Genomic DNA, 23294 nt, shown 5'->3' with positions numbered 1-23294 from the left:
TTTTTCTCCTCCCCTTCCAGAGAGTAATCAGGGAGCATTTCTTTGCTTCCAATAATGTACATAACTATGACAGTAATGGAAAGGAAGCACTGCCATAATGATAGGTGTTTTTTTGTGAAAGTATGGTTTTGCAGTGATCTTGCTGTGAACTGCACTTGGAAATTGTTCTCACTTCAGCTGGCAATTATGCACAGCCTTCATCCTCCTCCTCTTAAAATTTTTGTCATGATTTTGGCTATATGAATAATCTTTTCACTCTAACAGTGAATCTGGGGCGTTTTGACATAGTCTGATCTCAGCAGGACAATATCTGTCCCAGGTTGCTGCAAACAAATTAATTCAGATTTTAATTTTAGATAGCTTCTGAGTTTAGTTGTGAAATGAGGCAGCCATCACCAAACTGATTTTAAGTGACCTGAGATGCAACAGGAGTAAGCCATGAGGTGGGTGTAGAGCACTACAGGAGTTTTAATTTGATGTGTTCATTACTGCTTTGCTTTAGTACTGGGATTTGAGAAGTTTATTAATGTAGTGAAATCATTTACTCTTTGTTCTCACTTGTAGTATTTCCCTCCTTAAAATTTACAATGAAAACATGCTAGAATATAGATAATATCTGCAGATGAGTAAATTTCATTGATGAAATGTGTGAATATCCACTATTCAGAAGCTGGCTGGAAAAAGAATTGTAAACTAATAAGATCCTATTGTTTTAGAGATTGTTTAAAGCTGTCCTTATAGGAGGGTTCTTTTTGTTTTGTCTTGGGGTTTTTTTCCACATTTGTTCAGGGTGGTTCCACTGGTGCCCAGAGCAATTTTTTCTGCAGTTTTTGGCAAAATGTATGTTTCCAGCAACAGAATGTCAAGGTCATAGAATGATGTGGGCAGAGAAGGAAAACAAGAGGGAGAGGAGATGCTGAGAAAAATAAACGAGAAATTCCAAAGGAGTGTGTCCCACCTTCCTTTCCATTATTAGTTCTGGTCTATACCAAACATGTGGTGTGTATAAAATGTGGATGTGCATGCTGTTTTTCAGGACCATTCCCACCCGTCACAGGGGAATGTATTTCCCAGGGTTTTTTTTGTTTTGTTTGATCATCCCTGTTCCAGCCCTCAGTGGAGAAGTGTGGGAGAGCAGGTTGCTTAGTGTTAGTAACTAGGGAGTAACCTTTACCTCTTGCATCTGCCTCCAGCTCCAAGATATTTAACCAACAGAAATGTGTACTGGGTTCACAGGGTTCAAATAAACAAGTTTCAGCTCATGCATGTTGTGTTAGTCAGCTGTCTTAGGGGATGTTATTTACAGCTAGTTCTGCCTACCTTTTGACCTCACTAGCTTTCTGCCCCCCTTCCCCAAATCCTTGATTAATTTCCAAGGTATGACTAATGAATTTCTCTAAATGCTTTGGGCTGCACACCCCAGCTCTTTTACTTCAGTGATTTGTTTCATCATAATCCTGTTTACCAGTGTTAGTCAACAAGACTTGCTTGCTCCCTGAGGAGAACATAGGAGTAACAATGCCTAAAATTAGTCCCAATCAAGTTCTAGCTACTACATGGTGAGAAAGATAAGAGATTTATTATTGTTAATATAATCTTGTCAGACCTCAAATGTTTTGGTAATGGACATCAAGATAAGCACCCATGTACTTAACAGAGAAAGTTTAAAGATTGGTGATATTAAGATTTAAAATGGAAGACTGTACCCTTCTGCCAGTGAGTGCAAATAAGTTGAGAGAGCAGTTGCAAACATTTTCTTTTGTTGCATTTAAACTTGTCTAGTCTAGCATTTATCCAGAGATTTACCAGTGTTACACCTTCATTAAAAGTTTTATAGTGTAGGAAAAATAAAGTGAATTAATCAGTCCTAACCCTGTTTTTTTTTTTATTTAAACCAATATTTAAACCAATATTTATTATTGGCTTCTCTCTGGTTGGCTGGTGGCAGGCAGAGCAGGAAAGCTACCCCAAGGAGACACAGCAAAGAAGCTGCAAACTCTGGAAAATGACCATCTACGTGCCTCCCATCTGTGTCCAACAGAAAGGTGAGGTTGGGGTCTGGCAGGGATTAATAGCTGGCAGGAGGTTTTTTATGGAAGTGCAAAGGAGCCCTGGAACTCTCTTTAATCCTTGGAGAGGTTCCTGTGGTTGTGGGGTGATGGGTATGATTATGAGTGTGACCTAAGATCAGGGACTGGAGAGGTCACTGTGACTTTATGTTCTTCTTCGTCTACGCTCTTGTACTTGGCTGAAATGAGAATCTTTCTCCATCCAACATGTGCATGACTAGTTATGTTCTTTCTACCCTGTGTCACCCCAAAATTTCAAATTGGCATCTCTGTTCAGAGAGAAACAATCATTAGGAGGATTGTGTATAGGTGCACAATATTATGATCAAGATATTGCGGAATATGTGGAAATATGTGGAAAAGTTAATTTATTTCAACACAAGAATAATGTGTTGAACTCACCAATTAATCTGAAAAACCAAGTGGGCACAGTGGACTAAGAGGATTTTTGTGTAGGTTATTTTTACTATCTCAGTACAGGGAGATGTAATATTCCATGGAGGATCCTACAGACCCGGGAGAGAAAGTGACTTAGTCTGGAACCTCAGCAGGAAGATGGAATAAGACTCACACACAATCTTGTGCAACCAGGCTGACGATAACAACAGGAACAGTTATCTGGGAAGGATCCTAAGCCTTTGCTGGAATTCCAGCAGCACAACCTGGTTTTGTGTAAGAACTGTTCTCATAGTTTTCTAAATCCTAACCTGTTTTTATGGCAATCCAGGTAATTAAGAAAAGGCACACTTTTTCTCTTGTTAACATCCAAAAATCAAAAACCAATATACTCAGAGTGTATACCATTCCATATACTGCAGCTGCTGCTTTATCGCTTGTTCCAAAATATGAGCAGGTGAATTCCTTTCAATTTTTACATTGCAGTTAACAAGAACTAATCAGCCAAAATTTTCAGTTCTTGTTTTGCAAATATCATAGAGCTGATAAGTAAACACCGATAAAATCAAGTGAAGTTTCAGCTGCTTTCTCCAAACATACTGAATCCCAGTGTTCATAAAACAGAATCTATGACAAAGTTTCGGTTACATCTAACCCAGTTTGAATCTTAGATGCTGGTAGTAATGTTATGTCACCTTTTTGAAAAAAAAAGGTATCTTGCTTGATATTAATTAGGTGACATTCTGTATTTGAAAGTTATGCCCCAGATATTTTAAAGTCTTTCTGATGTTTTTGATATTCCTCTGATTTGAAAATTGATTGATATGAAAGTAGTTGTTTTTGTAGTATTTTCCTTGTCAGCGAAAAAAAATTTGCTGCATCTTTGTGTGTTTCAATTGGCATTTAAAATATAATCTTTATTTAATACCTTTTTTTCATTAAATTGCATGTTTAACAACAAAGGAAGTATATATTCTGTCATGTAATGTGCTAAAATAATACTAGTACCTGTCGCTTCAGGCCTGCATGGTATTGGGTAAAGACCAAAACTTGAAAAACCCCAAAACAAACCTGCCTCCCCAAACAAACCCAAACTAAAGAAAAGTTAATCAGTGACAGTGACAAGGACAGCCTCGACTCAAATTTCCCCATCATTTAAAGTTCTTATCCAGCACACTCCTCCTCCATTATCACAGGTTTGTGCATGGAAGGATGAAGTTTGCCTCATACAAACAGTTTCCAAATTCCATCAAACCTGAGTATGAACAAGTTGGAGTTGAAAAGTGAGTAAACTTTTGCTGAGCACTTTAGACAAAATTCACCAGTATATGTGTGAGGAGTGAGTGAACCCAGGTAGACAGGGATTTCCCTGCTGGATTTCCACTTTATCGTGTCAGTCTTTTCCAATTACAGTTAAACTGTGTGGGCAGCTTAGGGAAAAAAAAAAAAAAAAAAAGGGGTTATAAATCACATGATGGGATGGACTGGGGGAGCTCTGTAGTCTGTTCCAGGGTTGCTGGCTGCTAGGAGTCCAGCTTGACCTGCTGAGCATGTAGGGCCATTTCAGTCCAGCAGACACGAGCTGCTGAGCTGGCAGGAGCAGGGCACACAAGCAGGAAGAGGACTCATGTTCTTGTCAGGAGCAGATTTCTAGGAAGTTGCTCAGCTGTAAAGAGCACTTGTTTGGATTTCTTATGAAGGCTGACAAGGTTTTAGAGGAGTGGTAGGGTGCTCCAGTACCTAAAGGGGGTCTACTGGGAGAAAGGTGGAGACAGACTTTTTACAAGGGCATGTAGTGACAGGGCAAGGGTGACGATTTTAAACTGAAAGAGAGCAGGTTTACTTTAGATATTAGGAAGAAATTATTTTTTGTGAGGGTGATGAGACACCAGCACAGGTTGCCCACAGAAGATGTAGATGCCCCATCTCTGTAAGTGTTCAAGGCCAGGCTGGATGAAGATTTGAGAAATCTGGACAAGTAGAAGGTGTCCCTGCCCATGGCAGGAGAGTTGGAATTACACAATCTTTAAAGTCCCTTCCAATTAAAGCCATTCTATGTTACTATTGACTTTGATTTACTCAGGCACATGAAAATGTTGCTCTTCAATGAATTTCTTTAGAAGAGAATTCCTGTAGAAGAATGACACCAAGTGAGTGAATGAGGAGTTAGGGTGTTGACTCTTATTAGCCTGGGCTGTTCATCTGGGTGATTCAAGGCAAGGATGATCCAAGTCATTGAATACAACAAAGTATGTTGTTATTTTTTGTTCAAAGTAAATTGAGGGCTCACAACACCCCCCTAAACCAAAGCCAAAATTTTTCAGTTAATTGACATCTGACAGACTGTTTCCACTAAAGAAATGCAGTTAGTAGCTGTTTCTAAGATCTTATTTCTAAATAAATCTGTATAAAATGAAAAAGGAAAGATTAGGGTATGTCCCTATAGAACTATTGATATTTCTTAGAAATCCTTCTGTTTGGATACCCTACACTTAGAAATTAAGTATTAAGTATTAAGTAAACCATCTGCACTTGATACCAAGTGCAGATGGTTGTGATACTAAGGTATTTACTTGATTGACTGAACTTGTTACAAATATAATTTCTCCTTTATGTGTTCCCTCTGAATTTTTGTGGGTTGACTCAGGTGACTGTAGAAATAGTAGACTGTAGAAATTTCAGGAAATAACATGGCATGTTTGTTCCTAAGCAAGAAATTAAGACCTTTCTCTTACAGCAGTGGCAACCATGTTCAGTGACAATGACGTGCTAGGTACTCTCCAAACACACAGTGGAATGTGTGCAGTAGAATAACATCTAGGAGGAAGACCAAGTGAAAGAAAAGAGGGAAGTAGAACACTAAAAGATAATTGTTATTGAAACAAACAAGATTTTTCACAAGAAAAAACAAGATTAGCAAAAATCCCTAAAGACATTGGTTGTTTGGTGTTGGGGATTAAAAACAAAGTTAAAAGGGGAAATAATAATGGCCTGTAGAGAAATTAACGTGTTCTGGCTGGAGAAGAGCTACTAACAAAGGTATATAAATGGCTTTGTGAGAAATTGCCAGTCACAGGGAAATGAATGATTGCTTTGCAGTGTCATGAGAGACGATTAATGTAGAGACACACTTACTGTGAAAACTGTGAAAATAGAAATAAAATTGCAAACCCAAAAAATCCTGCAATTTTGAGGAGAAGCTGGGTAGAGAACAGCAAGACACATTATAAAGGTAAATAGCAAATAAAATACGGTGCATAGAGCTTTGTGTGCCATGACACATTTTCATTTTGCAGTCCTATCCTACTAGTAAAGTAATAGTGAGAACACTAGTGCAAGTAATGCACCACTTAAAATTGCAGCCAAATTCCTCCCTCTTTTCAGAGGCAAATCACCTATGGTACACAAACATGAGAAGAGGTGGGTGGTGCCCTGGAGATGCCTTGCAATTAAAAAAGGCAGGAAGTTGTGAAGCCAAATAAACAACTCACTGGCCACATCACTGTTTCTGTTCTAGGTGAGTCATCTGTATCTTCTTCAGCTGTACTGAGGAAGATACAGCTTCCTCTGCAGACCTTGTCTATAGAGGAAAGATGCTCATGTCAAACAACCAGTGTCGTGGGTTGAACAAGGATCTTAGTTTGTTGCAAAGGCTGTTAAAAGCACTTTCTGAATGTCTCCAGCCTACTTTTTCCTCCTTCCATTTTGCATCCTTTCCTACCACTCTTTGAAAAATGTCTTGGTTATTTGAATGAGTTGGAGTCAGGATAGAGTAAGAGCCACCTCAGTGTTCAGCTGCTTTGATCCTATTCCTTGTGGCCTATATAGCTGCAAGAGCCAAAGTTTATTCCCGCTGTTGTCCTGGCACTTTATGCTGCATGCATGGTAGTGACTTCCACGGTAAGTGGGTACTGGTCAGTGTACACAGCAGCAGCAGCAGAGCAGCAGCTACAGCAGCACCATTTGGAGCAGCTGGATCTGTGTGAGAAAGTGTTTTGTGCAGCCCTGAAGGGGCTATCACAGAAGAGCTGTCAGAGTAGTAATCTCTTTCTACATGGAAGGAAATGAAAAAATGTCACAAAAGCAAATTGAAAAAAGAACAGAAGGTGAGGGTCACGTACTTGAACATAACACAGCAAAGCTCAAAGTTTCAAACAAATGTAACAGCAAGGTTACATTTGTAACTAGGGAACCAATTTTTTGGGGATGGAGAAGGTGTAGGCGGAGGAGAGGCTTTTGTTTTTCAGACATAACCAGAAAAAAGGCAACAATATAGCAGACTGCCTTCCTCCTATAGCTCATGACAGTAGCTCAGGGTACAGAAAAGGTTGTCTGAGTAAGACTAACCACCATGGGACAGCAGCAGAGGTGTGGAAGTGGAGATCATGTCACTGGGTGAGAAGTGTTGACTGAAAAATACACTTGAAGTCCTTTGGTGCCTCAGTGAGAGTGGGAGAGGAAGGGGGAATAGGGACCACTGAGGAATCATTGCAGGGACTTCACTGCATTTTGCCACGGTGTACTTAATTCTACTTATTTCAAATGTGCTGCAGAAAGCAGCACACTACATCTACAAATAGCCTCAGGACTGTTTTATTTTTTAATCAAAAATTCTGCTAGAAGTATTAAGATATTACAAATATCTGCTGAAAGGAATGCTTTTATAGAAACAAAAACAATAAAGTTGTTAGGAGGAGAAGAGAAAATGAAGCAAGAAAAAAAAGGGCTAGTTATAGCTAATTATGTTACTAAGATTCTTAAACTTATGTGAAAATATTTAGGAATGTTTTTGTGCACCCTATTCTATTTCTAAGCTGTGTATCCTAATGGCCAACTCTATTGCTTTCTGGACGAGAAAAGACTGCAAAATCAGCCATTTATTTACTCTGGCTATTAGGGTACACATCTTTTAAGCTGTATAAAGAACATTGGTGTATCACAATTGCTTTAAAGAGTAAATGCAGTTTGGTTGCAGTCTCCTCAAAGCAGGAATTTTATGGCCTCTGCAGTGCTTGCCCGAAGAAGCCTTGGTAGAGCAGCAATTACTTGTGATGCTATCAAAATGCTTGTAATAATAATAATAATAATAATAATAATAATAATAATAATAATAATAATACTCTTTTAGTTTATTGAACCTTTTTTCTCTAATGAATTAAGTGTCTGAGGTACCTTAAAAATATACCATGCCCTGAGAAGGACTTTGTCTTTTCTGTAGTGAATTCAGTGTTCAGGGTTCACAGATTTAAGGATTGCGAATATTTTGTCTCCCACAAAATAATGAAAAGCAATAAATGATAACATTTTCCAGGTAATGAAAAACAATGACTGCTCAGCCTACCTTATTGTATTTTTATATTGTTGTATTCTATTGTAATGCTCTAACCACATTTGCTTGACAAATTTGTGACTCTCTGGAGGTGTCTGCTGTATAATGTCCTCTTAATTTCAGGATGCTCATTTAGGGACTTGCCTAGTCTGTTAAGATCTGAAAGAATGTGGTTTTTTATTATTGCGGAGTATCTCTCTTTCTACCAGTGCTTTCTCTTGGCATTCATGGTAGGTAGTGTACTTTGGTCAGCAACCACTGTCCCTGAAAGCTCTGGATTATCCAGAAGGGGGTCTGCCTACTTCTGGACATTTTTTTTTCTTAGGTGAAGAGCCAGTTTTGCTACCATCAGCCAAGAAAATGTTTTTCTAGTTGAAGAAATCTCATGAACTGTGAATCATCCATATGAGGAAAAGTCAGGTAGATCAGTTCAAATTGGCTGGCTAGATAAACCAGTTTTGAATGGACAGGAGAGTGTTCCTGTAATTCATTTTCCAGTGTTGTTTATAGGTTTCAGAGAATGGTGAAAACCAACCATAAACCAGAACACCCATTTGCCAGCTAAGCGTTTCTCTAGCCCCCTGAATAATTACCTTGGGTTTTTGTTTTCCCTGAGCAATCTGTGTGTCAGGAATACCAAACATATGATGTGAGTTTTCTCCTGTTTCCTGACAGTTTATTAATATTTAATTGCATTTGCCATATTCAGGCAAGTTGAGAATGAAATCTAAGTTAAAATGCTCAAGTAAGTTGCAATAGATTTGGTTGCCAAAACAAGGCTTAGATAAATTAAATGCAGCCTAATAATCTGTTTCCTTGAAATCTTTGAAGGATGATGGAAAAAGACAAGTAGGAGCTAAAGTCCACATGGAATCAAACATATTTTTATCAAGCAACCGCTTACTGAAAGACCGTCACACTCAAGGCTGTGTTTTCTGAGTGTCTGTACAGGTTTAGAAGTACAGCAGTAGAAGAAATAGGTGCTGTTTGCACACAGCAAGGCCCTTTATATTAGCATTGCTCTTCTTGTCAGTGCTAATAAGCAGATACATTACCCAATAGTCCTGGTAATTAGTCCATCATCAGAAGGAACTGGTGTTGCGAGTAAAGATGAAGCAGATAAAGATAACTCATTTAGAACAGGAAAGGCAATGTGCTTGGTGACTATCATCACTGCACTTCCACTCTACAGGGAGACAAATAGGTACAAAACACAAGGACATTTTTAACTGCTGCAGAAGATTTTACTGGATGCCTAAGAATAGAAAAACCAATTCATTTTCATTGTTATATTTTCTAGGTTACTAGCTAGAGAAGCACCCATTTTCTCTGGAACTGCACCTGTTGTGTGTTAAGTTTAATTTCTGATCAGTAGACACAGACAGTAATTGAGGTCAAACCCACAAATTGTAGTGCCAGTTTGTGTAGCTGTTTTCCTCTTTAAGAAGCTACTAATTGGTTTATTGCTTTCCTACTGTGATCCTCACTGTTTTTTTCCTTTAGCAGTTCTCTTTTGTGCAGAGTGAATAAATAACTGATCACCTGGAGTTTATTTTTCCCTCCCTGTCCTATGTGTGATATTTAGAAGAAGCTTAAACGTCTCAAAAGCTTTACACTGTTTTTTCAACTTAAAAAACCTACCCAGCTGACTTTTTTTTCCCCCCAGAGAGCCATACAGTTGAAGACCTTGAGGCTATTCAGTTTTGCCACTTGAGGAAATATGTAGAAGACATGTAAAACATTTTTCAGCTTGTTGACTGGAACTGATTATAACTCACATGACATTTCAAGTTTTGTTCTGGTTTTTTTTTTTTTTTTTTTTTTTTTTTTTTTTTTTTTTTGTGTGTGTGTGTGTGTGTGTGTGTACCACCTGTTATGGACTCCCAGTAAACAGTAGAAATATATTATGTACTTCTTTAGCCAGTTGATCATGACTATATTTGCATGGCATGAACTATTTATAACTGGTCTTTGGAAAAGAGCAAAAAAAAATTAATGAAAGGTACTTTTCATAAAGAAAGTCTGACTTAACAAGCATTTCTTGTAGCAGTGGTGCTGTTAAGGGCAGGTACCTCTTGCCTTTATTGTCAGCCTATGCTTGAAGAGCTTTAACTCCACCCTTCTTTATCACAGACAAAACGAATTTCCAAGCCAAATTTGCCCTTATGAATAGGGTTAGCTCAGTTTAGTTACATACACTTTTAGTTGTAAAGATATCACTGGTTGTGAGATCTTACAGTGGCTTAGATTACAGAGCTCATCTGTGACAAAAGCTGGAAAAAATACAGAAAAAATATTTCACAACAAATTATCTTAATGAGCTGTAACAACTGAAGAGCTGAAACAAGGATGCTCTGGAGGTTGTGCCCAGGCTGGATATCATGTCCCATAGCTATTCTCAATTTGTTAATCAAGGCTATTAAAGGTAAACCTTAACATTCTGTAAGTGAAGAATAAAGTCATATTAATTTTCACCACTTTTCTGAGCAGGCACTTCAGTAAGTGCTGCCCACCCCTTTGTTCAAGCTGCAGATCAGACTGGAATTTCTATTAGCTAAGAAAAAGTCATGTACACAACTGTTGAAACTCAGTATGCAAAAGTTATGAGGCAAATTTCAGCCTGAACTGAAGTAATCTGTTCTGTCCCTAGCCTGACTACATTTTGGGCAGGATTCACAAAGTGGGGACGCTGGTGAAGGGGTGGTGGGAACCACCAGTGTTTTTATGGACAAACATGAATGAACCTGCTTTGGAGAGGTTTTTGGTAGCTAGTATCCAACTGATAATTAATATTCAGAAAGTGCAATTTTCTATCATAATAATTAACTTGGTCTCGCCATTTTCTTTCTGTGATCTGTTTGTGTTTATCAGATAATTATGTTTTCTTTCAAATGGATTTACTTAATCTCTCAGCAAATGAATGTTTTTGATGAAAATAAAATCAACACGAAATAAGAAGTCTGGTGTTTCCAAACACAGAAATGAGATAATCTTTGTAAGATGGAAACTTGTAAACATCCAAAAATACAAGAGGTACTAGCAGTTTGAATAACAGTCTGTTCCTCATTCAGAAAAAACTGTGAAATGATTGCTATTCTCACAAAACCGTAGCAACTCTAAAACCTGTTCTGTAGCTGAAAACCAATTTTTCAAGTGAGGTCATCTTGTTCTTGAGAGAAAAACTTTCTAAAGGTACTCTTCTCAGAAGCTATACATGCAAGAAAGCATTTAAATGGCTCTTGACAATAGAAGATAGGAAATGTGTTGTGTTTCCTAATTCACAAGAATAACTTGAGGTTTTATTTGTCCTCCTCTGCTGACTTAAAGCACAGCTGTGTGTTCCCTTAGCCAGCATTGCTGTTCTCTAAATAATGGTTATAGTATTTTCTTTTTTCACTCTGAGAAAGTTTCATTTTATAAATGCAGGTAACTTAACTGTATAGTTTTAGGTCCCATTTGATGTGACAGCTTTGTCAATGGTACTATGATAGGGAAAAGATGAGTTGCTTTGATAGTAAATGAACACACTGTCAGGGTGTGAAAGGCTTCCTCCCCTGGGATGTTCTTTTGTGAATTGGAATTTTCATCCAGTATGGCTCAGGTGTGCTGTAGGGTCACCACTGAGCACCACTGCCCTTCCCTCCTAGTGTCCTAGTGAGTCTACTTGTGTGGCTTTACTAAAGAGATAAAGCCTTAAAGATTGCTGTGACTTCTGTGAAGTCCAATCTGGAGAAATTTGAAACGTTTTTTTTCATGAACACTGTACACACTGGAGGTTTCCTTGAGATGTAGCTATATCAAGATTTAAGACAGACTTACAATTTGGGAATAATTTCTCCTTCATTAACTCAGACTGGGTAAAAACAAGAAAACGAAGATGTACTTTAGTTTGTGATATCTGAGTCAGTGCATGAAGAAATTTTGCGTATGGGTAGTATTTCAACAATATGACACCAAAAAAAGACAATTTAAAAAAAATCACTAATAGAAGGAATAATTGCCTTTAGGAGGCTGGGTTAATGAAAGGAAAGTAGAACCATAACTCTATTTACCAGTGGACTTGTTTACTTATTTGAAGCTGCAAGCAAGTATGACTTGATAATTTCTGTATTTTCTTGGTTTTATTAAAAGGGAAGGAAGAGAGTGTGAAATGAAACTCTTGATATATTTTTCCCAGGCTCAGAAAAGTCAATTACTGTTGAAAATTTTAGGTGTTCCTATACAGATGATGAGGGACAATGGAAAATGGACTGAAGGATAAGATGGAATCTGAACTATACAGGTAGCTAGGACAGATCTGTCTGCTCCTCATGCCTGTGCCTGGAGCACCATGTGACATTTTGTTGTCTTTTTCAATTTACATCCTTCCCTTCACAGCAATATCTCAACAATATAATAAAGGTTTCAGATTCACCCTCTTTGTAATTTTTCTTTATCTTGTTTAATCTAGTGCGTAGGTGGGGATTTCTTACAGATCACACTACAGCGTAAAATCTGAGCACTCAGTCTTCTGCCTAAGAAGTAAGGACTTTATCTCAGAGAAACCAGAAGTATTTTAAGAACATTATTAGATAGCTTGCTTCAGGCATATTTTAACAGAAGTTTTCTGTGTCATAACATTCGGCACATTACATACTACTATCTCTCATTTATTTTAGCAGAGAGTGTCTAAATCAGATAGCTGAAGATCTAGTGAATAAATTCAAAGCATGTGTGTTCTTCAGGCTTTCTAAAAATAATTTACTAAATGCTATAAGGTCTGCAAATTAAAATGATTAGTATTTGAGTCATACTGAATTGGACTCAAGAAGAAAAAGGTGCATCATGTGACCACACATGTATTAACCATATTCAGCATAAATACTTAAAAAAAAAATGGAAATTGGGCTTTTCACAGAGAAGAATTTTCAAGCTCAGAGACAACAAGAGTTCTATATTGAGAACAAGAGCTCTTGCCTTAACCTTGGTTGCTTGTAGTGTCCTGTCCTGCAGGACCAGGCTTAGTGGGATGAGTAAGAGATTACTGCGTCCACAGAGTCTTCAGCTCCTGCAAAAACAATGAGTTTTGCATAGTTCAGCTACACTAACTTTTCAGCTAAACTAAATAACACCAAGACCAGTGACTTCATCAGAGCCCTTTTCTTGTCTATGTCATATAGTAAAACATCTTAGCTTTTCCTCTTCTTTTATCTACTAGCAAATAACCTGCTTTGGAGATAGCCCTACATTAATAATTCAGCTTCACTTTATGCTCATCCCCAATACAAAGCAGGGAAACACGACTGGTGCCTCTGCTTTGTTCCTACCCAATGCTTCCAGGGAGCCTGCAGCCAGACATGGTCTAGAGAGGGAAGGAAGAATGGCAGCAGTAACCACACTTTTCTCCAGGCTAACACTGAGCACAGCTTTAACAATTTAGAGCATGAGAAGACATATTTTGTTATTAAAGACATAATAGGTAATTGCAAAGTGAATGGAAATCAGATATTTTCAGTATTCCCCCCACTAGGTTTATTTAACATGCAGACTAATTGAGAGCATCTTCTGATATCGGCTCCAGGGATATATATTTCTTTTTTTTTAAAATAAGTCCGTAGGAAACCTGACACTTCCTTGGCTGCCTGATTGCTTTGTTTGCAAGTCCAGAATATAATCTGGAAATGAGACATTAAAAAGTGCCAAAGGGCCTAGAAGACCTTTTAGTGCTAAATTAATTTACTTTTTTTTTTCCTTTTTTTTTTTTTTTTTCCCCGCAAGAACAATAAAAGTTCACAGGCTTTTCAGCCACAGTGTTATAAGCATCTGATTAATTTCTTGCCAGAGCAGATAGGGAAAGTAGTTTGTTGGAGTGGATGGTTTCTTCCTTCTTAGGGGAAGATCCTGCAAGATGTGGCTCTGATGGCAGCTCCACATGTGATGGAGCAGATACTGCTATTGTGTCTGAGTTGAAAAAATCATTGGAAAGCAGCTCATGCTTCTCTTCCTGTTTTTGTTCACTTCATCCAGCTGCACCAGTGAGAAGACCTGTAATAACATGAATGAGTCATTTCTTATGTTGCTTAATATTTGTTTTGAAATTCTGACACAGATTTGAGCACCTGCCTTCTTCTTTTATGATGACTTGGTTTTAAAATCAGCTGTGGAATAGTTGAACACTTGATTTAAAGAGTAAGAACAGGTGTCAGCTCTGATCAAACAGAGGCATGCTTCTGAGCATTTGAGAGCAGAGTTAGTCTCTGGAATGGCTCAAGAATTTTTTGTGTATGGTGCAGTGGTTCTCTGTCTGCAGTCTCAAAAAGATTTTTGTGTTCCTGAAGCATACATAGGGACAGCATCTTTGCATGCAAACAAAGGGTACTTGTCTTTGTATCCTGACACTCCTAGTCAGGGAGATCATCCAAGATGGAGAGATAGGAATAGGAGGAAGAGAAAACTTGGCAGGCTCTGTTAAATCCTGAAAAATCTTAAATCCCCTGAAAAATCCTTCACAGCAGGATTTTTCCAGTGTGCAAGCTGTGGCTCAGGGTGTTAGAAAGGAGCTTTGAAAAATCCCACTCCCATTGCCTGCACATATGAATGTCACAGGGTGAAACATATTGTTTTACTCATTTTTTTTGGCATGTAAAAAACCAAACTCCTCCTCACCTCTTGTAGAAGAAAAGAACGCTGCTCATTAGTCTATGTAGGTGCTGGTTTTGATTTTTTCCCCCTATTTTTAACAGTCAGTGAAAGCATAAAGGCATCAAGAATGAATAAATAAACAAACAAAAGAAACAAACAAGAGACATATTCTTAATTCCAAGTGGCAATATGTGAATTTTATGCTGGGAATCCCACTTATCTCTACAGAGCTATCCCAAGGGTCCAAACTGCCCCTGCTCCACCTTTCAGCAAGTCTCTCTCACTTTAACTTGTGGTGAACTTGTGAGTTATCCTGCTGTGTCCCCACAGGATCTCACTGTTACTACCCCAGAAAAACCTGGCACTAGTTCCTCAGTAGTAAACCTTCAGCTGGCCCGTTTATGGCATGGTGAGTGGCAGGGCTCAGCAGAGGCTGAGAAATATGAGAGAGCTGATGAGGCTTTTCCTCAGGGATCTATTGAATCACAAATGCAATGTACCAGGCAGGGACATCTGTTTGCTGTCTCTTCCAAAATGAATGTTCGGAGCAATCAACAAGCTGGTTCATCAGGCTGATAGGGGTCAGGGTGTGAAAGGGCACCTGAATCACGCATGGGTTGATGAACAAATTAACGAAAAAGGATTCTCTGGAAGATTGGCTAATGCACAGTGACTGTGCCAGGTTTGGGAGGTCTATGAACTGGAAAAGGTGAGAGGCTGTGAGGAAGGCACTAGAGGGAAGAGACAGAGATGCCTGTCTTCCACAGGTGGATGTGCTTATGTGGCCTTAGAGTTATAGCCACAGGAGGGATCTTCGGTCCAGTCCAGGAGAGCTGTTCTTATTTATATTTATGCAAAAGTACAAAAACTATTTTGAAATAGCAAATCATAAGAAGATTGAATAATGTCCTAGGAGTATTTTTGAAGACTGCAAAAATGACAGGGGATCTTGCTTTTCCCAATGCTTTTAAAAAATACTATTCTCTGCTCACTCATCTAAAATGTTTCTAACATGTTCATGCATAGTCAGGGATATTGACATTGGTAGGAACAGTGAGGGTTGTCCCTTTCAGATGGGTGACTTCCCCATTTGTCAAATGGGGACACATTTTACCTCAGAATTCTTGTATGGACTCTTAGTGTTAAGTCATACATTGTTTTTAATGAACTCTGTGAGGTAGAAGAAAATTACAAAATTTAGGTATAACGGTTTCTAGAGGTGACCTTGGTCTTGCAAGAAGTCTTACCTACAGATGTTTTAGTACTTGTGACTCATGTTGGAGTGTGATACTAATTGTTAGTGCCAATGTTTTCATGAGACCCCACTAATTCAGCATGGCTCCATGTTTGGGTCGTCAGATGAGAATGTTGTTGGAAACTTCCTCTAATTAAGTCCCACTAGCTCAGTGGGTGTTAAGAGCTGCTCTACATAAACATGTGAATCTCACTGGCTGTTCTGCATTTTAATGAATATTTTCATTTGAGCTCTGTGTTCTGTGCTGAAGACAAACAAAGGTGTCTAAAGGACTTAATTTGCCCTCACAGATGCCTCTGCTATGGAAACTGTCTCTAGAATGTCCCCATAGCCTCAGCTCACCAAGAACTGATTTAGATGAGGCCTCTGTCAGGGCACAGACAGTCCGGCACAATGTTTTCTTGGCTCACGAGGCAATGAGTAACTTAGATACACTTGGCACCCTCTACCAGAGTGGCACAGCTCTCACATGACAGATCAGTGTGGTTAAAAACAGGAAGGTCAGCTTCCATTTTTAAATTATGGGGTGCTGTATAAACACTAAGATATGTGAACTTGTCATATCTAGCAGTGATCAGTGCAGTTAAATGATATAACTGGCATAATGTCAGGAGCTGGTAATTAATCTGAAACACATTTAATCATGGTTAACAGTCTTTACATTGACTCACAATAAACCAGCACATATAAAGAAAGCCATGACATAAAATGCATAAATTTTTTGTTGTGATGAAACAAAATCTAAGTGCTGGATTTTTTGCTGTCTAAATCAAGAGAAACCAGAGACAGAGCACAAACCATAACTCCTGTTTGTGGTTTTGTTTTGGTGCTTTCTGCCAATTAGGAAGACAGCAGTTTCTTGAGAATACCCTCCATAAAAACAACTGAGGGCTGATCACTGGCAATCTTGCACTACCTGTGTGCCCTATACTGGTTTGATTGACCTGCTGACAGTAATGATTTAATTACTCTGACAGGCGCAGAATCTAGGTTGCAAATAATGTATGTGTATGAATAAGTTATTTTTTAATGATCAATGTAAATCCAACTAGTAGAGAAACTATCATCAATTGTTGTAGACACCAATAAGGCTCCTGCTGAAGGAGGACTATCTCTGTTCCCTACAAAGAGAATACAAAGAGAATACAAAAAGATAAAGTGATGATGTGAGCTCCTTAATATACTGAAATTTGAGTTATATAGGTACAAACAGTATTTAACTGTTATCATCTAAAAAATGAAATTATGTATTTTTTTTCTCATCTGCATTATATAATTATGCCAGTGAAATTCTGACTTTAAAAATTTACCCCAAAAAGTAGCATATTAGCACAAGAAATAAAATAATAAGATCTATTCTAGTTTCATCTCATCAAAATTCAACCTTTTTGGTTGAAAATATGTGATGTGTGTAGTATTTTTTAAAACTAAATTATAAGAAAAAGGAGTGAAAATTAGCAGGAGTAAATCTCTTATAAGAGACTAAGCTGCAAATTAGTTAAGACAGAAATATCTATTCAGTTCACCATAAAGTCTAACTGAGAAAAATGTCAAAATAAGGAAAAAAATTTGCCACAAAAGATCTGAGATTTTCTCACTGCTGAATTGCATAACTTGTATACGTTCCAAACTGTATTTCAAGAGATTTAGGTGTCCAAAACCAGAATAATGACATGGTGAATTGCAATAGTGTCCTGTCATGTGGGGGCTTCCACAAACCTCCAGTGTCTGATTTGAATACTCTTTGAAGCAAATGGTTGGGGTGCTCTCTAGTCACTGGCCTTGACATAGTCTAGTCTTGATGGGGGTTTTGCTTCTGGGTTTACTGAGAAGCAAACATCTCATGCTTGTGTCATTTGGTAAGAAGAAACATGATTAGTCATTTAAACAGCTGATGGCCAATTTTTTTCGTGGGTGAGACTGCTGAAGTGCCTCACATGACCATGTGCTTTGATGTTCACCTGAGCTAGGATCTCCAGTAGTCAACAGGAGAGCCTCTACAGCGGTCTGCTGGCTCTGGTCAACAGTGAATCTTGTTAGTCCTTGAGAAGCTTGATACACTTTCATTTTATTCTCACAGAATCTCAGAAAAAAATTACATTACTGTATGCTTCAGTTAATTCCTAGAAAACACTATGAAATGATGATAGAAGATACAGAAATAGAAATAAAAGAATAAACAAAACAATTGTGAAATTTTCTTACTCACCAGTACAACCAGGCTGGAAACTTGCTGAATGAGGAATGCTGACTGCAGTTTGTACACAGAACTTAGCTTGTACAGATGTAGTGTCCTGTCAGAATAACTGAAGGTATTGATTTGCACAATTTACTAGAGTATGCTCTTTAGAGTACATAAGATTGGCATCAGGTCCCACACAACCCCAATAATGACCACCCCACTTCCTGTTCTTTTATGAAATATACACACATATTTCTCTCTTAGTCTATGGACCACCCCTGAAAAATGTGCATAAAATGCCCTCAAAATGTCTGTTGAATTAAATTAGTTAATGGCTTTGGGGTCCATTTCTTATGGTGGTTCCTCAGGACAGCAGTGGTGGTGTGTTGCATGGACTTACTGAGCACCAGGGCCACGTCAGGTTGGGTCACTGCTGCACTGAAACTGCTTCTTGTAAGGCTCCTCCTCCATTGGTTTGGGGAGTTTCTCTTATCATAAGTCCTGAAACATGCAGCTCAAATAATGGCTTACAATAATTTAAAGCTATATCCATTCTCCAGCCCCGGTTCTTTTAGACCAGGTTATCTGGTTTAATGCTGCAACAAAGCCCTCCCCTTGTTTTCAGCTTGCCTAACAATGAGGGGTTCCTTCCAGAGTCCACCAGTAGCACAGTCCACATCCTAGTCTTCCATGCTGCTAGTGATCTCTGCTCCATCAGTCTCCTTTACATCACAGTCCCTTCAACTATTGACACTGGAGCTCCATCCTGTCCAGTATCCCACAAAGAAAGCAGCAACGCCATGCTGGACAGTGCAGACACTTCACCATGGTAATAACTTCTGCTCCCAGGCAGAACACAGGAAGGTGATGCGCAGTACAGCAGCAGCAAAAGCAAAAAATGGCCGTTGACAAGCTCTAGACTCTAATATTCAGTCAGGAAATGCAGCCCCGTGGCGAGAACAGGAGCCTGCTCATTTCCAGCTGAATACCAATAGCTGAATGTAAGTTCCATCTGGTACATCGCAATCAAATCTGCCATTTTCTGAAACCCCTCAAGCCCCATATGGGGAATCAAAAAGGATTGTGGTTGGTCCACCTTGGCTGGATGCCATGCACCTGCCAAGCTGCTCTGTTGTTCCCCTCCCCAGCTAGACAGGGTAGAAAAAAAGAAGAAAATGAGTCATAGGCTGACATAAGGCAGGTTACTGAAGCAAAGCAAAAGTTTGTGCATGCACAAGAAAGAGGAAAAAGAAAAAAGGTTTATTATCTACTTCCTGTTGGCAAGCAATGTTCAGCCACTTCTCAGGAAGCAGGGCTTCAGCATTTGTAGCAGTTGCTCCAAAAGGCAAATATTGTAAATAATGAATGCCTGCCTTCCTTCCCCTTTCCTTTGCTCTTATGTCTGAGATGATGTCATTTGGTATGGAACATCCTTTTGGTTAATTTTTCATCAGGTGGCTTAAGTGTGTGTCCTCCAAGGATATTGCTCACTCCAGCCCCTTGATGGAGAGAGAATGTTGGAGACGGAGTGCCCTTGCTGTTCTATCCCTACTCAGCAGTAACCAAAACATTGCTGTGTTATCAAGCACCTTCCAACCAACGCAGAGAACAGCACTGCAAGGGCTGCTGTGGGAAAAGGAGCTCCAGCTCACCCCAACCCAACACAAATGCTTTTCTCTTAGAGAAGTATTGTTGACTTCTCTAGGTGAATTATCACCTCTTTTAACATGTGGGAGAATCTGCTTCATGATCTTGCTAGACAAAAAGGTGGACTGGAAGGTCTGTTGTTCTTGGATCTTCTTTTTTTCCTTTTTGAAAAGGAACCTTATATCTCTTTTTCAGTGAGTGGGATCTTCACTAGACTATGCCCTGCCTAGCCATTCAAACCTGACAAATGGTGGCTTAGACATCTCGTCTGCCAGTTTCCTCAGAATCTGTGGATCCATGCCATTGGGTACCAGGGACTCATGTATCTTCAGCTTCCTTAGATGGCCTTGAACCTGATTTTCTACAGCTCTTTGTTCTCCTACCCCCTGCCTTTTCCTTCTGCAACTCAGGTGGTGTGGCTGGCATACTTGACAGTGAAGACTGAGGCAGAAGTTCTTCTCAGACTTCTTCATATCCCAGGTAATCAGGTCTCCAATTTCCTTCTTGGGTGGGTCCACCATTTCCCCTATTCTTCCTTTTACCACCAGTGTACTTCTAGGAATTTTTCTTGTTGGCCTTGATGTCCCTATTAAGTTTAATTCCATCATGGCTGTAGATTTCCCAACCCTTATTTTTCCCAGGTTATCTATCCCTGTTTTTAGCCTCTGTAGATTTCCTTTTTGTGTTTGAGTTTTTCCAGGAGCTTCTTGCTCATATGCACAGGCCTCCTGGAATTTTTGCCAGACTTCCTTTTATAAGGATACATCACTCCTAAAGTCCAGGGCAGTGAGCTTGCTTCTTGTTGTCCTCACTGCTGCAAGGATCTTGAGCTGCACCATTTCATGGTCACTTCAGCCCAGGCTGCCCTTGAGCTTCACCTTCCTTGTCAGCCCCTCCCTCTTGATGAGAACAAAGCTCAGCACAGCACCGCTGCTTGTTGGCCCTTCTCTCACTTGGAGAAGGCAGCTGTCATCACTGTATGCTGGGAGTCTCATGGATTGCCATGAGGCTCCCAGCATACAGTGCCCTGCATACATGTGCCTTGCTGCTCCTACAAAAGACAGTTTGGAGTCCTCCATGGGGACCAGGATTTGACATTCAGAAGAATGTGAGGCTTGTCCTATCTGTCTGTAGAGGCCTCATCCACTTGGTCTTGCTGATCAGGCAGTCTGTAGCAGACCTGCACTATGTCACCTGTCCCTGCTCTCCCTTTAATCCCAAGATTTAATCCCAATAAACTCTCAGTTGGTCCCTCATCCATCCCCAGACATAGCTCCATGTACTCCATGAGGTCATTGACATGAAGAGAGACACCCCCTTCTCATCTCCACTCCCTGTCCTTCCTACACAGCCTGTGTCCATCCATTCCAACACTGGAATGAATCATAGGGGTCATCGCACTACATCTCTGTGATTCCAGTAAGATCACAGTCCTGCAGACATGTGCATATCTCTAATTCCTCTTGTTTATTCCCCATGTTGTGTGCATTTGCATGGAGGTATTTAGATATGACTGCCTATGAAGCTGGCTTACTAACTGCAGTGGATGGAATTATTTTGAACTGTCTCAGCTCTCCTGCTGACTTGTGATCCCTCTCTAGACTGTGAGCATCTGTTTATGGTCCTGGCACAAGACTGGTAGGAATGGGATGGATGGAGGTTCCCCTCTTCTGGCAACTTTAGTTTAAAGCAAGACCACTGCTCTCCACACCACTGCCTTAAATTGATAACTTTTATTTAAATGAAGGCAATGAAAAATATTCTTTACAATAAGAACAAGACAAAAGTTTAAAGAGGATATAAGCCTCCACTGGGACTTCATTATTAAAATGAAAAAATGAAAAGGACAAGACATGATATGTTGTGCTAACGAGTTTGGAAGAAACCTTATACTTGACAAAAAACCTCATCCCCTCCCCAGTTTTTTTAATTGATTCACTACATGAAGCACAAAATTCAAGAAATACTTGAATTTTATGAGAATTTTAATGTCAGTTTCTTAATTGAAGGTATCAGAGTACATTGGCAAGGTTTAGTGAAGCGTGGGGATGCTCCAGTGCTACCTCTCCACCTTTCGCTATGCACAGACACAGTGGCCTGAATCTGAAGTCTATTGCTTCTGCCCATTTAACTACTTCAGTACAGCCCAACCAGTGCTGCTCCACAGGAGAAAATAATAATGGCCAGCTGTACTTTTGAACTCATGGATGCTGGTAAAAGAGCACTCCTTAAGGAAATACTGCCAAATGTTAAATCTTGTCAGAAGACAAGAATGCTCTGTGCATTCACAGCACAGATATCCTCTTGTCATTTTTCTGAAACACTTTTCTCTGTTATGTCCTAGATGGCTCTGGTTCCTTGGATGGATGGAACTGATTTCTGTAGCTTGTCCAGCTGAAGTGAAGAAACTTCTGTGGTTCAGTGTAGAGGTCACAGAGGCCACAAGGTCTGTGAGCACCCGGGGGACTGTGGAGACTTCCAGGAACATTTATGCTGACTGCTAGGGAGATGCCTCTTTCCTGCACGTGCATTTGCAACATCACTAAGAGATTCAGATTCTCTCTTGCGAATGACAAGCAGCACATAGCATCCCATGGGCAAGTGAAACAGCCGGTGTTACATTCCTTTTCAACCCCAAGAATAGTGTTACAATACTGGAGTGCCATCTACTGGCTCTTTTCCTCTGTAATAGTAGATAATAGTACCAGCTTTGTGTATGTGTGTTACTTCACCCAGGACTGCAGTGTAAGTTGTATCCAAAGGACGATCCCTCACTTCTCCCTCTGCATCCAGGACCCAGATCCCAAGAGACCTTCACCCAGCTCTTAGACCTCAAAATCTTCATGCTGGTATTCAGGCCGACCCTATATATGTCTCAGCATCCTAGTTCTTCCCTTGTAGTTGTTCTTCCCACTCCTTACAATTTCTGCTGCCTTTGAAGGTATCTTGGGAGAGAAGTTTAAATGCCTCCAATGAAACATTCAAACATTGTACACGTAAGTAATGGCAAAACTGTTAATCATAGAATCACAGAAACATGGAATATTTCAGATCAGAAGATAGCCATGAGCATCATTGAGTTCATCTCCCTGATCCTCTCAGGACTAACCATACAACTAGAGCATTATCCATAATCTTCATGACCTCTGATAGACTTGGTGCTGTGACCACTTTCCAGGAGAGCATGTTTCAGTGACTAGCAATGCTTTCAGTGAAGAATCTTTTCCTAAAAATCAATCTGCACTTCCTCTTAAGCAGTTCCATTCCTCTAAAGTAGCTCTGATTCCCAGAGAGAGGAAGTCAGCATCTCCCCCTCCATTGCTACACTTCAATGGAGTCCTCCCAAGCCTTCATTTCTCCAAGATGCACAAGCCAAGTGATCTCAATGCTCCTCTCAAGTCTTGCACTTGAGTCCTTTCACCCTCAGGTTGGTCACCCTCTTCTGAATATACTCCAGAGTTTGAAGTTCATATACTGAGGTGCCCAGAACTGACACAAGATTCAAGGTGAGGCCATCCCAGTGCAGTTTGGAGTGGGACATCACATCCCTTGACCAACCAGTGATTCTGTGCTTGAGGTAGTCCCGGGAATAGTTGGTCCTTTTGGCTGCCACGGGACACTTCTGACTAACATTCAACTTGCCAGCAATCCAAATCCCCAAGTCTTTTTTTGTTGGGCTGCTTCCTGTTACTATGAGATTTTCTGAAAAATCCTTCTGCCAGTATTTCTTCTCTTGAGAAGCTAAGAAACCTCAGAAAAGAATGAAAACAATAATTATCTAATTAATTCTCCTTG

At 39.6% G+C, this 23294-nt stretch overlaps 1 protein-coding gene across 1 annotated transcript in view; it reads left to right on the top strand.

Moving 5' to 3' along the window:
• The first annotated feature begins 1478 nt into the window (after positions 1-1478).
• Positions 1479-23294, top strand: part of TMC1 (transmembrane channel like 1) — an 87329-nt gene continuing 65513 nt past the window's right edge. Inside the window, exons 1-2 of the mRNA XM_039719434.1 lie at positions 1479-1559; positions 1949-2045. The gene's annotated coding sequence lies outside the window, so the exon portion shown is untranslated. The remainder of the gene's footprint in view (positions 1560-1948; positions 2046-23294) is intronic.

Source organism: Passer montanus, unplaced genomic scaffold (genome assembly GCF_014805655.1).
Source record: "Passer montanus isolate IOZ18808 unplaced genomic scaffold, ASM1480565v1 scaffold105, whole genome shotgun sequence".
NCBI classification, from domain to species: domain Eukaryota; kingdom Metazoa; phylum Chordata; class Aves; order Passeriformes; family Passeridae; genus Passer; species Passer montanus.
This window is presented reverse-complemented; position numbering and strand designations above follow the sequence as displayed.